This window comes from Panthera pardus, unplaced genomic scaffold (assembly GCF_024362965.1).
Source record: "Panthera pardus isolate Hobbes unplaced genomic scaffold, ASM2436296v1 HiC_scaffold_12, whole genome shotgun sequence".
NCBI classification, from domain to species: Eukaryota; Metazoa; Chordata; class Mammalia; order Carnivora; family Felidae; genus Panthera; species Panthera pardus.
In genome coordinates this window covers 105,535,264-105,553,908 of record NW_026526677.1, presented here as the reverse complement: position 1 = coordinate 105,553,908, position 18,645 = coordinate 105,535,264, and the positions used below count along the sequence as shown (strand labels likewise).

The window sequence follows — 18,645 nt, the reverse complement described above, 5'->3', positions numbered from 1 at the left end:
TAAGCTGTCAGCACAGAGCCCAAGGCGGGGCTTGAACCCAGGAACTGTGAGATCATGACCGGAGCTGAAGCAGGTGCTTAACCGACTAAGCCACCCCAGGCACTCCACGTACTACTCATTTTGCAAGACATTGCTCATTTATCAAGTTAAACTTTATTTTTTTAATGTTTATTTTTGAGAGAGAGAGAGTGAGAGCATGAGGGGATGAGGGACAGAGAGAGGGAGACAGAATCTGAAGCAGGCCCCAGGCTCTAAGCTGTCAGCACAGAGCCCCACACAGGGCTTGAACTCACAAGACGAAAGATCACGACCTGACCTGAAGTCAGACTCTTGACCGACTGAGCCACCCAGGCGCCCCATCAAGTTAAAATTTATTAGAAATGTTTGTTCATCTCGTGGAACACTCACAGAACAAGTTCCTTGCAATCCAAGGTTTTACTGTAGGTATGAAACGGCAGAACAGTCACTATTTTTGAAGTCTCACAATATGCTAGAGCTTTCACAAGCATTATTGCTACAACCGTCATAAAATCCCATGCGTGGAGAATTGCCACATTTTGGATGAGACAACGAGTCCTTTCGGAGAGGGTAAGTGACGTGCACCACAGGTCACGGTGGGACCGAGATTCGTACCAGGGTTGGACTGCCTCCAGAGCACAAGGTCCCCAGTCGGGAGCCTGACAAAGAGCCTGGGAAAAGAATGGCCGGGACAATAGCCCAGAGGCAGCCGCAGGCACCTTCTGAAAGGACAGAGTCCATCCCCAAGGCTGCCGCCAACGGCGGAGGAAGGCTCTGGCAGTGGGAGCAGATGCCAGCAGGTACGATCGGTGTCTGGTAGGAAGATAGAACCAGAGCCTTCCGAGAGCACGGCCCAGGTGGCTCTGAATCCAGTTGAGACAATTAGACAATTAGTCCCTCTGACATCACAGCGGGGCATGTGCGGAGGTGGCCCCGGCCAAGCCTTGCGGCCCTGCTCTGGGACCCCCCACCCCCACCCTCCCCCAGCTCCCCGAGCCGCGGAGCTGTGCTGTCCTGTCCTGTCATTCAGTGAAATGTCAGTGTGGGAGCAAACCGAGAGCAAACGTGTCTTTCATTTGCCAATTAGTCACTTACCACCTGTAACTGTTCTTGGGTGTGATGTGCGGGCACGTGCTGTACATTATGTAACCTCGCCTCGATCTGGACTTGGTGCCCCCGCTCGAGTTTCATTAAGTTCCACGTGGGGCAGGACTGTCTTCTATTTAACTGGATTCCCCGGAGCACGAGGCAGACCCACTCCTGGTGATGGAGGGCCTGCTCCAGAGAAGGGAAGCAGCCCGGCCCCTCCCGGGTCGGTGGAGACGGCACCTGGGGCGGAGGTGACTGGTTCTGATCACGGCCGTGCTTCCCCCACCGGGGCTCAGGGAATCCCTGCCCTGCCTCGCCCTCCCCTTCTGCCTCTGTGAGAAATGGCAGCGGCACCACACGTGGGCGTGGGCGTCTGGTGTGAAGACGTTGGGTGAGTGACTGTTTGCTCTGTTGTTTTCCTGCCCTTTCCTGACGAGATAAGATCTGGACAGGCTTGCGGTTCTCTCCCACCGACCCTCAAAGGCAACACAGAAACCAAGCTCCCATTTCTCAGCCGCCTCCCCCAAATCACACCCCATTTCAATATCTGTAATGAGATCCGGGTCACTTGAAAGCAGCAGCAGAGAAAAACACAGAGCAAGATCAATGCCTCTGCGCTTCCCTTTCTTCTCGGAAGGTCTCCGGGCAAAAGTGATTTGCATGGGCCTGCAGCTCCTCTCCCCTCTGCTCAGCACCTTAGAGGGAGACTCCAACTGGAGGTTGCTAGTGAAGGCCACATTCCCCAGCCCTAAGGGGGGGGGGGGGGGGAGCGGGGGGGGGGGGGGGATATGAGTGCTTAAAGGAGAACTAAGTGTGCAAGTCTTCCAGGAGCCTGGGAAGAGGGAGCAGCCTGCCTTGGAGAGACAGGAGAGTGGAAAGTCACATATCCTCAGAGAAACAGCTGAAGAGCGGAAAGGGCAATGTGCACAAGCCCTGTGTGCCAGCAGGCTCCCAAATGGGATGCCAGTCGCAGGATGCCCTACGTGGGCTGACGCCTCTAGAGCCCCGCCTTGCAGAGCGGAATGCGGAGTTAGCCCCCCTCACTAAAACCCTGTGGCCAGGTTCCTGTGGCCAGGTTGCTGACCCTCCGTGTGTCCTGCCAGCGGGAGAGAACAGAAGCCTTCCCTCCACTCCTCTTCAGACTCCCTTTACTTATAAGCTGGCCGCTGGTCACACCAGTCACTAGGATGCTGAAGTTCACTGAGAAATAAGGGAAAGTGAGCATAAAAAGATAGCACTGCACAGAGAGGGCTCGAAAGGACAGAGGGAGAAAGAATTAGACATCTCTTCTTTGTTTTAAAAAGAATCATGTCCTTCTGGCCTTAGGTCCCAGAGGTCAGAGGGCAGGAGGAGACAGGGAGGTGGGAGGAAAGAAAGAGGTGGGGGGAGACAGAGAGAGAGAGTTTGGGATTCCTTTGGATCTCTGGTGTTCAAAATAGCAGGTATTCGAAAAGGAGGCGAGTATGGCTTAAGGTCCCGTAGGACTTAGCAATGGCCTCTCTGAATGACCAGCCCGACAGACTCCCGAGACACATCCACATTAAACAAGGAAGAAAATCTGGCCTCCAAGATGAAGTCTGGCTGGTTGCAGAGGGGAAGAGGCAGATGTAGCAGTCGCAGGGGGCTGAGGGTAGGGGAAGGGGTAGGGCTGGGGGACACACAGAAGAGCCAGAGGCCCAAAGGTTAAAAATACAGTGGAATGTGGCCGCTCCTTTGATGTTAAGCTTCAGGATACTTTTCATTCTGGGCACCCTAGAATGTCCAGCTGTTAAGAGATGGGCCTGGGGCGCCTGGGTGGCTCAGTCGGTTAAGCGTCCGACTTCGGCTCAGGTCATGATCTCACGGTCTGTGTGTTCGGGCCCCGCGTCAGGCTCTGTGCTGACAGCTCAGAGCCTGGAGCCTGTTTCAGATTCTGTGTCTCCCCCTCTCTCTGCCCCTCCCCTGTTCACACTCTGTCTCTCTCTGTCTCAAAAATAAATAAACGTTAAAAAAAAAAAATTTTTAAAAAGAGATGGGCCTGGAGGGTTTGGGGGAGGGATCGCTGGGGTATTGCTGATGGTGTAGCCTGGTCGGGGGAATGAGGTTGTATAGACCGAGTCTATATGGCTTTCATCGTTCTTTTCCTGGATCCTAGATGGAAAGAACTGAGTCTCTCTCTCTCTTGCCCCGTCTTGGATATATCATTATATTTAATCCTAGATAATATGTGCCCCTTACTTGGGGTCCCCATACATACATACCCCAGGCCTCAGAGGACACTAGCTTCCTGAGGTCAAGTCAGAAGAACAGATTTGAGAAGCTATGAGCCATGCCAGTGCCATGGAATAATTTGGGGCCCTTGCAGTAAATCCAGAGCAAGCCTTGGGCTCTAATTCAGTATCCAAGCCTCCCCCCATGTACAGCCTGGAACCACCAGAAGGGACAGAAGGTACTTCCCCATGGCAGGACAGGATGACCATTAAGAGCACAGGCTTTAGGGTCAGAGCTCCTGGATTTGTATTCTGGCCCCACCATGTACTTGGTGACCTTAAGAAAGCCATTGGACTTCTCTGGGTCTCATTTTCTCAAATGTAGAAAGGGAACAATAATGATCCTTGGTAGGACTACATGAGACATTGTGCCTAGCACAACATCTATCTGAGCAGATAAAATGCTCAATAAATAACAGTCATCCTTATTATTTTTACCATCATTATTATTGTTTCCCCCCAGATGAGTAGCCTCACTGGGCCCACAGTAGCTCTCTCAGAGGAGGCTCTCAGGGAAGCCAGGGCCCCCGCATTTCCCTAGTCCCCGTGAGCTCTTGAAGGGGGCCGGAGTGCCCAGGTTTACCGTATGTTAGCTTAACCCGGAGGGGACTCAAAGCCCGGTGCAGCCCAAGGGTTTGGACAGAGTTTGGTGGCAAACTTGATTGTCGGAGTTGTACTGACTCTGCCTGAAGGGTTAAAAATGATGTTAACCCGCCGTTCTGACTCGCTTTCTGCCAGTCACTGCTTCGCATGGCCGCCTCTGCCTCTCTTCCTCTTCCTCTTCCTGTGCTCTCTTTGCTGATCTGGACTCAGCTTGGTATTCTTGTCACAAGGTCATCTCCCAGGTGAGCTCAGCTCGGGCGGGCGTGAAACAAAACAGCTCATCTGAAGGCAGCGCGCTGTCTGCACAGGGAGGGGGACAGCCCTCCACACTGTCCTGACCTCTCCCAAGGAGGCTCTTTAAGTTCCCTGTTGCAAAGCCGGGCGGAAAGGGTTTTAGCCTAAGCTCTTGAAACCCTCAGACAGGGCGCATGCGCTGCCCCTGATTTGGGTGCTGGGTGGTCCATCCAGGGGTCAACCATCAGCCTTAAAAGATGTCTGGGCCCAATTTGTTTTCAAAAGTCTTGTATGTTTGTTATTTTTTCAACTTCGGTTTTAGATCAGTTTGGGTGTTCTCCAAAGGAGAGCCACGCCGATTTGGCAAGCGACCATTCTCTCTCCCACGCTCTCCTCCCTGCACCCAGGCGTCTCGAATCCCTGCTGCGCCAGCTGCCGCGTCGTGCATCTGAGGCCTTTTCATGTTCGTGGGCCGCGGCTCGTATTTTATAAACACACGGTCAGTTTACACTGCCTGGGAACTTAGGGGCTTTCCTCTCTCCGGGAAACAGCTGTGAGGAGCTTGACCAACCTTGGCTTTGTGGAGAGCGAGGCGTCGCCTCTGATCATGCACGTGGGGCAGGTGCCCTGGCCGGGTTCCCGTTGTTATGCCTGAGGATTCTCCCAGAAATGCTAAGGAGGGGAGTTCATTACGCTCTCCTCGCCCACTTCGAGTCTAATCGTTCATAAGTGACTCTGCATGCTACAAAACCCTGTACGTGTTCATCTTCACTTGTCTGCCAGTAGTACCTTCTAGCATCTGTGACAGGGAGGTCACAGAATCACAGAATCGTAAAGCCGGAAGGGACTATGAGAGTGTCATCCATCCAGGGGACAAGTAAGTAGGTGAGTGCTTACTATGCGCAAAGCACTGTGCCGGTTCCATGGGTGAAGGAAAGTGAGCAAGACCAAGTCTCTGCCTTCCTAGAGCAAGAGGCTTTCTGCTCAGCCGCCACCTCCATGAAGCCTTCCGTCACCTCCCCAGGCCAACTCAGGTTGTCTTACATCCCTCTGCTGACCACCCTCAGGGCACCTGCCACGCTGCAGTCAAATGGCCTTTGTGACTTCCTTCCCCATAGAATGTGCGCTTCTAGTGGACAGGACCTGCCATGCCCGGTGACAATGAGATCCTACAGTTTGTATCACAAGGGAAACAATGGAAGAAGAGACACGCTTCGTGTATTGGCCACCAGTGATGGTAGTTATTTGGCTAACCACCTAAACAAGATGAGGTTAGTGGCTGCCTGAAGAAGGCAGAACTGGAGAAGACAGGGACACCAGCAATCTTTTTTTTTTTTTAATTTTATTTTATTTTTATTTTTTTTAATGTTTGTTTATTTCGAGAGAGCCAGAGAGGGAGAGAGAGAATCCCAACCAGGCTCCCCACTGTCAGCACAGAGCCCAACACAGGGCTCAAACTTGCAAACCAGGAGATCGTGACCTCAGCCGGAATCAAGGGTCAGATGCCTAACCAGTGGAGCCACCCAGGCGCCCCATACCACCAGTAATCTCGAGAGTCCAAGAGACAATGGTCAAAATGGGATCATCTAATCTACTAGTCCCTTGGCCCTTCTGCACACCTTCTCTGTTATTGCTGGAAGAGGCTGTGTTAGTTGGCTAGGGCAGCCGTAACAAAGTCCCACAGACTGTATGGTTTAAACAATGGGAATTTATTTTCCCGCAACACTGGGGGTAGGCATCTAAGAACAGGAATGTCGATAAGATTGGTATCTTCTCAGCGTTGCTCTGCTTGTCTTGCAGACAACCACCTTCTCCTCTGTCTTCATGTGGTCTTTTCTCCATGCCTGTCTGTGTCCACATCTCCACTTATAAGGACACCGGTCATACTGGATTAGGGCTCATCTATATGACCTCATTTTTACCTTAATTACCTTTTAAAAGGCTCAATTTCCAAATACAGAGCTATGCTGAGGTACCGGTAGCTAAGATTTCATATGAATCTGTGGGCGGAGGGTGGGGTGTGATTCAGCCCATAACCAATGTCAACACTGGTGCTCACAGATGTGCCAGAGAGTTCCTGACAAAAGCCATAGCCAATCAGTCCGGGGGCTAAGAAATAAGCCTGTGACTCCCTCCCTCCTTGGGTGACTTTACAACCCTGGGGGCTCAAAGCTTCATCTATCACTTTGACCAGATGTAAACATTTTACCGCCTCCATCTTTAATTTTTTTTTTTAACATTTTTTTTGTTCTTGAGAGACAGGGAGAGTGCAAGTTCGAGTCAGGGAGGGGCAGAGAGAGGGAGACAGAAGATCCAAGGCAGGCTCTGTGCTGCGCGTGCAGAGCCTGATGTGGGGCTCAAACTCACGAACCGCAAGATCATAACCTGAGGTGAAATCAAGAGTCAGATACTTAACCAACGGAGCCACCCAAGTGCCCCATGACCTCTGTCTCTTATATGTGCCCCCCCACCCCTTCCCCTCCCCATGGCATTGGTGCTACCTGAGGCTTCTGTATTTGAGCCAAGGGCAAGAGTAGTGTCAATGTGGAGGAAATAGAGAAACAGATTCCCCCGGGGACTAGGATGGAAAATGACATCAATAGAGTCAATTTCCAAGGGAACCTACTGGCTCGCTTCCCAAGCTCATAAGCAGAATTAGAAAAAAGGTCCAAATGCCCTGGCTAGATGGAGGACAGCCAAGCCACCAACAAGTACCAGCAGCGGATCGCTGACTGCCAGCCGGGGCCATGTGCTGCTAGGCAGGGACCAAGATGGAGTAGAGAGAAAGGCCTGGCAGCGGGGCGACCTTCCCCTCAATGTTGCCCTTGCCCTTGGCTTGTGCAAGGCTGTAAGTCCTCAGCAGCCTCGGTTCCCAGGGTTGTTCTTTACTCTTGGGTGCCAGTTGGCTGGAACATCGCATTGGAAAAGGGTACAGGTTGTGAGCTGCCAGATGAACCGACTCATCGTAACCACACTTGGCTTAGCCGGGCTGCACGATGCCAAGAGAGCAAGGGGGATGCTGCTGATTCAGCACAGGCCCGGCGAGGGAGTGGCTGGGGGCGGAGCATGAGCAGGGCACACAGGTAGAGCGGCCTTGAGGCTCTGTGCGCTCAGCCAGCAAGCTGTTAGTCCCGCTCTCTAGAGAAAGGGGAGTCTCCAGGCCGGCTCCTCGGCTGCCTCTGAGCCAGCTCTCAAGGTACAAAGTTCCGAAGGACTTGCAAAAGCAGAGGTGGACTGCTTCAGGAAGTATTCAGGCTTCTTCTGAAACCATCCCAACCAGTCCAGATGACCTGCTCCTTGATCTCATCATGAAACTGCATCGAGGGCAGGTGGACCATGCTAAGAGACTCTGGCTCTGGAGCAGTAGCTCAGGAGCTAACGGCCCACAACCTTCCCTCCACCATGTAGCTTTCTGGGCTTCACTTGGAGAGAGCCACGTGTTTCACACAAAGACCAGAAGCTAAGAATCTCGAGAAAGAAGACAGTGGGCGTGGTAGGGAATGGACCTTAACTTAGCAGAGAGTCCGGGGGAGATCAAACAAGAGGAGTGAGACCGGTGATCACCTCACGAGAACTCAAAAGTCCCAGGAGCTGCGTGGAGAACTTCAGCCCAGCTGTGGTTCTCCCCTTCAGTCGATGAGAACACAGAGCAGTATCCATACAGTCTGAGACAGCAGTCTGGCCGCTAGAAGGTGGGAGGGATTCCACTGGCAACCTGGTGACCCCATTTATTCTCTCATTCGGCTCTTATTTGTTGAGTATCTACTTTCTGCCAGGGACTCGATGGGTGGTAAATAAGAGAAACTCCCAGCGCTATTCTTATGAAGCTTACATTCTACAAGAGGGAGAAGAAAATAATCAGTCACACGATGCAAAATGTTTATAATTGTAGCAAATGAGACCAAGAGCTTTGAGACTGATCTGGGCAGTCTGGGAAGGCTTCCTTGGAAGCCACACCTAGGCTGGGCTCTGAAGGATGGATGGGAATTGCCTAGATAAAAGGATGGGTTAGGGATAGGGGAGAATATGCCGGTGGGGGTAGGGGGTGGGGGAGGAGTGCAATATATGTAAAGGCCTTGAGATTGGAAAGAGTCCTTAGGCCTCCCCTCTCACCTTTTGTTGACTTGAACTTGTGTTGGGTCCCTCATAATCTGAAAACTCTAATCTGGACAATTCAAGAGGTTACTTGTGCTTCTAGTGAGCAGAGATAGCCGACTGATTTGCAAAGATCAAGTTTAGGTCTGCACCTGTGTGGGCAGAAGGGCGGGACGTCCCTGTGGGCTCCCATGTAGGCCACACATCAAATGGAGCCAGACCACTCAGCTTGCAAAGCTAAGGCGCAGGACCTACAGGGCACAGAAGCGGCTGGGATCAGCCTCTCTCCATCTCTGAAGCTTGGTGGTTCACTGCAAATTTCATCACAAACAGAAAGACAGCCCCTTCTCCATTCACCCAAAGGGAATCTCTGATCCCTCCGTCTGGTAGGATTCCCCCTAAACTGCCCCAAGCCAGAAGATCTGGTCTCTGACCCCAAGGAGGAGGGATACAGAGAAGATCCTTCCAGTACCAGAGACCTTCAGAAAAAAAATACAGCAAATCCTCCCCTACCTCTAAGCCAGCTGTCCTCCCTGACACCCCAATCTCAACCTCGATCTTTTTTTAATTAATTAATTTAATTTTTAATGTTTGAAGGAGAGAGAGAGAGAGAGAGAATGAGTGGGGGGAGGGGCAGAGGAACAGGGAGACAGAATCTGAAGCAGGCTCCAGGCTCTGACATGGGGCTCACACTCATGAACTGTGAGATCGTGACCTGAGCCGAGGTCAGATGCTTAACTGACTGAGCCTCTCAGAGACCCTCAACCTTGATCTTAATGCCGTCACAAAGACGTGTCTCACAAGTTACCACTAAGGGTAGAGCAGTTCTGGATGAGGCCACGCTGCCCCACTTAAGCCGGGCTTCCTCCCCACTTGCCCATGAGAAATGGTTCCCAGCCCCACTCCTGCTCAAACATCTAGACGCATACCACACAGTCTCATCTCACACACGTGCAAGGCTGATGACAAACCTAATGTCCTGTCCTCGGGCTTCCCAGGGTCTCAGCACAGGACAGAGATGGAGAAATGGCTGTAGCCTCCTGCGAGAGGGGCAAGACAAGTCCATCTGAGCGTCAGACCCTCTGAGGGAGGTGGACGTCCCTGCTGTTCACCCCCACCACCTGGAGAGTCCTAGGCACACATCTGTCCCCCTAAGTGCTCCAAGCCACCCCAGGCCCTGGAAGGAAGGAGGCCTCCCTTACCTTATCTTCCCCTCTTCCCAGTCTGAGGCTAGGAGCCTCATTTAGAACCTTCCTGCCTTTGGGTGCAGCTGATAAGCCAGGGCCAGGCCAGCTTCATGAGGGCTGCTCAGTGAGCAGAGAGACCCAGGCACCCACAGAGGGCACGCTCAGGAGCTCCCGGAACCATGTTGGGCCCCCTTGTGGCCGGTCCCCACAGGCGGCCCTGTGGGAGGGAACGGGGAGGGAGGGCAATTCTAGCAGCTTCGGTCTTAGTGAAGCCACACCCTCCAGCCCTTCTTCGTTAAGACACCCTAAGTTGGGATATTTGTGTGTTTTCTTTGTGTGCTTAACCCAAGCACCCTTCTAACCCCTGGGCACCAGGCACAGTGGATTTCCACTTCTTTTTCTGCTGGGGCTCTCGCAGCCCACAACTCTTGACCAAGCTGCTTTTCAGTACCAGTCTACCGAAGACAGCGCCCTTGGCCTCCTCGAGCCCCTCCTCAGACCCCCAGGCAGACCCTCACCCCAGCTGCGGCAAGAGGAGGCACCACAGTGACAGAGCTCCCCCTACTGACAGCTCGCCGCGGTGCCGGGCCCGGGAAGGCTTGATGGGATGGATGCCTCTCTGTCTAGTCACTGTGCTGTGAAATCAGGATCTGGAAATATCTTCCAGCTCCCCCTCCACCTGCCACTCCCAAGTGAGGCGGCTTGATCTGGGAGATCTGGAGAAGCAGAGCCCTTGTATCACTGCCAAGGATCCGCAGACAACACAGAACTTGAAGCAGAACTTGAAATGACATCCAGGACAGGCTGCTAATCCAGCACTGGGCCAGACTGACGGGACATGTTCCAGAGTCCTCTCTGTGCCAGCCTCAGAGAGTCATGTGTGTGCCAGGCGACTCAGTTAAGTGCCCACACTGTCTGCCCCCCAGAGAGCTGGTCAAACCCTTCCCAAAGGAATTCTTAGACACCACTCACCTCTCACAGCACAGGCAGCTGAACAGAAGCCGACAACTTTTGGGACTGTCGATGTCGATGAAGTGAGTGACAGAGTAATACATGGTTCTCGAAGTACCATGACACTCATTATGTCACTTCATCCTCAGCAATGCCACTGCAACACCCCCCTCCCCATAAAGCAGATGCCACCATCCAATGAGGAAATTGAGGCGTAGAGAGATGAGGTGACACGCGGGGGTAAAAGCTCAGCTCCTCCTCTCTGATGTCACTTTCCTGAGGGGGAGGGACACTGGGGACCAGGAACGTTCTCAGGCAGGGGCTCCTTTCCCTCCCCAAGCACTAAGTTCACCATAGCAACCCTCCCCAGATCTTCAAAAAACAGGCAAAGGGAATTCGCACAGGCTCATGGATGTGACGGTTTCTGCTGTCTGACCATCACTAGGAAACGCATCTTTGAAAGGATCCGAGAAAGCAGTCAGCTGAGGAAATGGCGGGAGGTCCTCATGGGTTAAACTTCAGGGCGTCTCCCGTCCACAGCTCAGGTGTCTACACCCCTCTGCTTCAGAGCTTGGCATGGGATTCACCTTGATGTGATTTCTGCTGTAAAACAACAAATGCTAATTTGTGCACATTTATTAGAGTTAATTAACCCCCAGCAGCAGTAGCATAAATGGATGCTAATTGGCCTCCAAGTCATTCCTCGTCATTAAAGCTGTATGTCCATGTGGTTACAAATCAAACAGGCTTGCAGATAAGATATGGATATTCATTTATTAATTCAATACATTTGACTCAGCACATCCAGGAGAAGACACTGTATTAGGTGCTTCAAAAGATGACTAAAAAACGATCCCTGCCCTCAAGTAACTCAAACCTTAGTAAAGAAAGACATGAGAAGTCTTCAAATAAAGGCCAACAATGCCAAGTGCCCCAGGAGAGTAAGAACTGCCATGGCGTCTCTCTGAGGAATCATTGAGGGCTTCCTGAAGGAGGTGAGATTTGGCCTAGGCCTTGGGAAGTGGGTAGGAGTAGAATAAACAGAAATTATGTCGCCTTCATTCCAGGGAGCGTATGTGCAATGGTGAAGGGGGGGATGGGGAAGGAAGGCTGTTCTTTGGGAGCAGTGAGGGTTCCTGGTAGGCAGCAGTATTTTGCGTGTAGGGAAGTAGTTTACAAGCATCGTTGAGGCCTTGCTGCATGCCAGGGCCTATGTGCTATTTGTAGGCTCTGTGCAGACAGAGTACAGGGATACACCAGTAGACAAAACACACAAGGTCCCTGCCCTCGCAGGGCTTAAAGTGCCCCCCCACACAAGAATAAGGCCAAAAATGAAGCCTAGAGAACCCCCAGTGTCACCCTTCTTAACTAGTTCCAGGATTTTCAGGTTGGCACTGGGGAGCTAGTGACAGTGTATAATATTGCAAGTTCATGATAAGAGCCTTTTGGAAGAGCAATCTAGCCCCAGAGTACAAAGCAAATTTAAGAAGAAAGAGGAAAACATTGGAAGTCCAACTGGGTAGCTAGTGCATTAACTTAGATGAGAAATAATGATCGAAACCAGGGCAACAAGAAGCGAAATAAAGGCATGAGTGGAAGCAATACCACCCAGGTAGACTATACTCAGTTTGGAAACCGACTGGATATAGAAAGCGGGGCAAGAAAAGTAGCAAACTGCCAGGGCTGTGCATCCTGGGTGACTTAGAGAATGTTGGTGCCATCATCCAAGACCAGGGGGTCAAGAGGAGAATGTTGGGATGGGAAAGAAAGGATGAGTTACTGTGAGTTACGCCCAGTGTTGCCCACCTATGAGGCGAGGGGTGTTCCATGCAAAGAGAGATGAGAGAAGCCAGGAAGCCAGGAAGGAGGGGTCAGTGGGAAGGAAAAGTAAATGAAAAAATAGCAAAAGAGGGCCAGATATGAGCAGTTACGTCTCTCCAAGACCCTAGCACCCCTTGTTCTCTCTTCATGCCACCAAAGCTCTTTGGAAAGATTCTCTTCTAAAAGCCATAGCCTCTCCTCCAGGAGACCACACAATAGAGAATATACCAGAAATATGTGTGACATATGTGGTGGGGATATCAAAGGGAATTTGAATTCTAGTGGTGATGGGCAAACAAGGGTCTCCATCTTCAATGTCCCTTGTGGCTCTAATACTTTATCTTAGTTTCTTCTTTGACAATGATTCTCCCTCCGTTCTCAGAGACCCTAGCTCCTGGTCTAGAGATCCTGATTCATTGGTTTTCCCATGACCCCAAGAGCCCAGGCTGGCCTGAATACCAGATGATGACCACCACTGGCACCAGAAGGACCAGATCAGAAGTCGCTCTCTTGGCCAGCACCCAGGCTTCCTCACCTACCTCCCCTGTATCACAGTACATCAGAGGCAGGCAGGCCCAGGCAGGTCTGGCACAGAGGCTCCCAGGTTGGGGCGGGAAAGTTGACATCTTCTCAGAGTTTACACAAAGTGCATGTGCCCTCACAGAACATGTCCTCTGGGACCTCACAGGGACTCTGAGTGTCATGATTGGGACATTCCTCGGGCTTGAAGCAGCCAAAGGCAAACATCTTCAGTTCGCAATCCCACCACCAAAGTCTCAAAGACAGAAGGAAAGCCAACTTCCCACAAAGGAGTTGATTTACTTGGGAACCAAGAATTCCCTCAGTGGCAGAGTTTCTCCATGAATGCATAAGCAAAGCCACTGCTGCTTGCATTTTTCCATTGGAACATCTGTTTTCTCTATAACCCCATTAAACAAACCCCAGCAAGTGGAGCTACCAAGTTGAAAGATCATTACCAAATGACTGGTTCCCTACTGGTCTCCAGCCCTGGAGTTTAGAAGAAACATGAGATCCATTCACAAAAAGATTATCCTCTTTCTGGAGAAATCCAGCCACACCACAGACCTCTCTGAGCTGTGAAATTGAGCAGGAGCCTCCAAGAGAGGCCGAGAGAGAGAAAGGGTCCACAGCAGGCAAGAATAATCATCACTCACCTTGGCATTGCCAGTAACCCAGATGGCGAACCTCTGCTCCTCGCTCACAAAAGGGCTGCTCTTATCTCATCCAGGCAATATATGGCTAATTCCACAAAAAGGACAGAAGAATAAAAGGGATTTTTTTTCTAATAAATATTCTTTTGCAGCTAATCCGCCCGCCCTTTGTAACTGTCAGGCTTCGAGGGGCTGGCAGGAAGCCCATCAGATAAGAAATGCAGCTGTGCCCAGGGAAACGTGAGAAGAGGAGCAGGTTAATAAACACGAAAAACATGTTTGGTAACCGTGTCTGAGGGGAGTCCTCAGAGAGAGACCCTGACAGCCCGGGGACCCTGAAACCAGTGCCACCCAGCGACTGTGGCTACCCCATGGGGATAGGGGTCAGACGTGTGAGCCCCGAAGGCCGGCCGCTGAGCCTGCTTTCCTGAGCCTTCCTGAGTCAGCTCAATGGAAAATGGCATCAGAGTGACAGAGTTGCCAATCAGGAGGCACGTGCTTTTGGTGCCCCCCGCCCCCAGCATTAGAGGACACACGAGCCCTGCAGGGAGGCAGCCCCCGTCTGTCGTGTGCTCCCCACCTGCTCTGTGACGGTCCCCTGGCAAGCAGCACCCTCTGAAGATGGAGCCGTAGTGGGAGGGGTTTGGCAGGACGGGTGACCAGGCACACGCGTGGGTAAGATGGGGATATCAGGACAGAAAACGTCTGACTTAGGTTGCCCCAAAAACCCTGGGTCTGGGAGGAACGACACTGTATGCGACGGCAACACCAGTCTTCCGGGCTCGGTGGTATGGTGGGGACCGTTACCCAGATGGAAGAGGAGGAAATTGAAGGAATGGAGTTCTTCGTGTACACCTCCTCACCTTTCTCCGGTCTCTCATCATCATCATCAGTGATTACTCTAAAGGAAGATCTCCCCCAAACCAGCCCTCAGCATTTCTTCAAACCCCACCATGTGGTTCCTGAAGCCTTCCCTTGCATCCCTGTCCCGTGAGCCTACACCGCCTCTGCCAACCTACAGAATGTTCCAGAGCCTCCGACCGGAGGTCCAGCTCCTCTCCCCAGAAGGAGCTGGGGACTGCACGCTTGGGCTCCACAGTCACCACACGGAGGGCAACAGACCAGAGAGGAGACCTGGGGAGAGTAGTCGGGCAAAATTAACCTTCGGTTCAGGGGCCCAGAGCCCTGGGACACAAAGTCTAACGTTACCTCCTTGCTTTTGACTCCCCTCAGCTATGCAGCGGTTGCGGCCTCTTCGGCTACTCCTAGCCCCCCGCCATCAGCTGTCTGGAGAGATTTGGGAGAAGCGGGAGTGCAGGCATTCACTCCACTGCCCGAGAAGCCAGTGAGAGAGAGCCAGCCCGAGACACAGACAGCTCCGAGGCAGCTAGACTCTGACACCCAAGAAGAAGGTGCCAGGGTCCAAGGAAGAGTAGGTCCGGCGACAGACCGCTAAACAACTAAGCAAAACTAGTCACTGTACCAGACCAGTCACCACGTTCCAAGGACTGTTCTCAACCCTTCCTACCGCAGATTTGTCCTGTCTTCACAGAGACCTACTTACTTTTATTGAGGTGAAAGTCACACAACATAAAACCCGCCATTTTAACCACGTTCAAGTGTGCGATTATGTGACTGCCAGTGCATCCACATCTCGCTGTTTAATCCGGAACATGTTTATCACCCAAAAAGAAACCCGGGACCCTTCAAGCCATCACTCACGAGACCATACTTCTGAGGTAGCACCCTCTATTGACGACGTCTAACATCGTGCTCTCAGGAGCGAGACCTGCTTACAGTCCGGCCAGCATTGCAGAGCAGGTACCAGAAGGGGAACTGGTTGCTAAGAGGCACATTACTCCAAGTTTACACGTGAGGAAACAGAGCACGGGAGGTTGAGTAACTTGCTCCGGGCCACGCAGTAGCCCGTGAAGTCCAGCTCCGTGACTCCAAAACGAGGCAGACGCTCTTGTCTGGAGAGTAAAGCCTGGGAAGAAAGGTGCTTCATAGCTTCTCGATGATAAATAGTACAGATAAGTTTCCTCGGAATTTGCCGAACAAGACCTGAATAGGAAAAAGGGACGTTTATGGGGCTTTGAACCAGGAAATGGAATGGAAGCACTCAAGAAGGTAATCAGCCTATGAAGTGCATTAGCCAGAAGAGACACACGCCCACCTACTTAGACCAAGAATTTCAGTAGCAAATAATAAGCATTTGCTGAACCGGGTGCCATGAGAGGCATAATGGAGGGTACAAGGAAGCAACTGTCCAACTCCAACTGTCCTTTGGCTGGTCCCGCTTACTGTGTCATACAGATCACTCTCCTCTGTTTCAATCCTGATGTACATCCCACTGCCCTTAGACATTCCTGAGTCTTTCCTGGCTCTATGCCGTTGTTGTTCTGTGAGTTTTTGTCATTTGTTGTTTGTTTTCCAACTACAGAGCATCCTCCCCTCCCTCTAATTATCTGAGCCTCACCCCTTCTGATTAGCAGAGGCGTCGGTGAGCTCTTTTCTCCCAAAGCAGAAAGCACCTACTAACAACAGTAGCACTTAGGGAGCGATGCTGGGCTATGCTGAGCACTCCTCAGTGCATGCCCTCACTTAATCCTCACCAGAGAACCCAGATGAGGAAACTGAGGTCCAGAGAAGTCAAGTAACTGAGTCCCACAAGCACACAAGCACAAAGTGCCACAAGCACAAGTCCCACAAGCAAAAAGTGACAGACTCAAGATTAGAGGGCCGGTCTTTGTGATTCCAGAACCTAATCTCTTAACCACCCTATTAATGGGCCACTCAACTGGGTGTGCCCATCACAATGCAGCCTTTCGTCATAAGAAGCCAACTTCGTCTCCTACTCACTCCACACATCCTGGCCTTTCCTTCCTACCAGACTGCAAGCATCTTGAGGGCAGGCACTGTGACGTAGCTCCGCACAGTGCCTGAACTAAACGTATAGATTAGTTTCCTTCTTCTCTGTGTTTCCATAGTGTCTGTGTCAGCACTGAAATGGTTCCATATTCAGAAGCAGAAATTAATGGACTTGTCTGAAAGGGGAACCCATCCTTGTACCTTCACCCAGAGAACAGAGGATTATGGGTTTCAGTATTGTATTCAGAGGTGAGGAGAGTTTGGAGAAGTACGAGGCAAGAGCTATATACATATTGCTTAGAGGCTGACCTAGAGCCCAAGTTGAGTGTTAGTGTCAGCCAACTGGTAATAACAACTTCCATTTTGGGGGCCTCCCAATACTTGTCAGTCCCTGCACTGAACCCTGAATTTACAGTATCTCACGAGTCCACATTCCAAGCCTGCAAGGTAGTTACTGCTAGTATCACTGCCTTATCGATGAAGAAATCAAGACTCAGAAAAGGAACTTTCCTAAAGGTTCATAGATGCTAAATGGTAGACTTGGAATTTGAACCCAGGCCTTTCTTATTCCAAAACCAGAACGGAGGGGAGACGCCCCACACCTAGGGAACAGCACCTCTCACCTAACTTCAAACATTCCAGCTTTTCATATTCTCAAATATACACTTTTTATAAACAAATATCAATTGATTTGCATAAGATATGGCCCCTGCTGTCCAGAAGCTAACAATTTAGACAAGATGACAGATGAAGGGAAAGAAGTGGCATGGGGGACAATCACCAGGGCTGGACGACGACGAAATGGGCTGCCTTGTGACAGGAGTAGAGAAGAATCATGCGGAGTTAGGTGAGCATGACTGCCAAGGCTCCTTCCAGCACTCATACTCCATGATCCTGTTCATCAGCCCACCGTCAGCTGGAGATGTAAGAACCTAGCTCCAGCCAAGTTCAGAGCTGAGGACACATACTTGATAGCCATCGGCATGAAAGCACTACATGCTGCCACAAAGAATGCCTGGGATTCCCAATGGAGGACACATAGAGGGATCAGAACAGAAAGCCAGAGAACTGAGCAAAAAGAACCCAGAGTAAGAGCCAAGGAGACTCTGTCAAAGAGGTACCAAGGAAAATGTACCACCAAGTTAGTCAAAGGGATGCGGCGAGACAAAGGATGGCTCAGGGCAAACCAGTAAGCGCTTACGAGTACCCACTATTCATCTGATGTTCTATTCGTTCAACAAATATTCATTGAGTATGACTGGTGCCAGGCACTGTTCCCAGAGTGAGGGAGAGGGCAGTGATCACACAGGTAAATCCTGGCTCTCGGGGCACTGACGCTCTTGGAGAATGCTCATGAGTAAGACACTTCATTGTGTGGTGGCATGAAAGAATGTAAATCATGGCTTCCCTGCCCAAATCACTCATAGCTGGGCTATGGATACTAAACAAACACATGGCAATCTACCTTGCGATCCAATATTTGAGAGTAAGGAAAATAAAAGACATGAGAGAAACTAGCAAGTCAAGTAAAGTTTCGTTCCACCAGGTAGAAGAGAGATGAACACGTTGGGAGCAGGGGAACTTCCTAGCCAAATTTAATTATATATTGCTTCATGCTGTTTAAAAACTTAAACTGGGAGACTCGGTCGGGTGAGCATCTGACTTCGGCTCAGATCGTGATCTCATGGTTTGTGAGTTAGAGCCCCCACGTCGCACTCTGTGCTGACAAGCTCAGAGCCTGGAGCCTGCTTCGGATTCTGTGTCTCCCTCTCTCTCTCTGCACCCCCAGCTGCTCGTGCTCTCTCCCTCTCAAAAATAAACATTAAAAAAACTTATAAATAAATAAATAAATAAATAAATAAATAAATAAATAAATAAATACAAATGTAAACTTTCATATTCCTCAGAAATAGAACCTGATTGCTTCTGCTTCTCAAGTAATACGCCTGTCTCTCCCAGAAGTAGTGGTAGAAGCCCTGTCATCGCAGCTGGGCCAAACCAGGCAGACTCTGCCCAGGAGGGGAGACAGGAAGGAGATGATACCTAGAATTCATTCACAAACCAGCATTTATTGTTGGCAATGGGCCACAGGATATAAAATGGTCATAAAAATGCACATCAAAGACAGAAGGGATTTTAAAGATCATCCAGTCTGAGTTTCTTACTCTACTAGCGAAGAAATTGAGGCATGAGGACATGAAACGGTTCATCTGTGGTGAAAAGTAGCATTGGCACACTCAGATCCAAGCTTCCTAGATCCCTCTTCCTCCAGATCAAAAAGGACCATGCAATCAGGCGGCACGAGGAGGCAGGGAATCTCCGAGGCCCTCCTCAGCCCAAGCCCTGCACACTATC

General features: G+C 51.0%; 1 long non-coding RNA gene across 3 annotated transcripts; it reads right to left on the bottom strand.

Moving 5' to 3' along the window:
* Positions 1-6,685: 6,685 nt before the first annotated feature.
* On the bottom strand, positions 6,686-14,886 carry LOC109278676 (uncharacterized). 3 transcript variants are annotated; one of them, XR_008421312.1, is made up of 3 exons: positions 13,423-14,886; positions 9,491-11,029; positions 6,686-8,028 (listed from the first exon to the last, which is right to left on the bottom strand). It is a non-coding gene; the product is annotated as an uncharacterized LOC109278676 (long non-coding RNA). The 3 variants fall into 3 exon arrangements; XR_008421311.1 differs by having other exon boundaries at positions 10,863-11,029; XR_008421313.1 differs by having other exon boundaries at positions 9,491-11,026.
* Between the last annotated feature and the right edge of the window lie 3,759 nt (positions 14,887-18,645).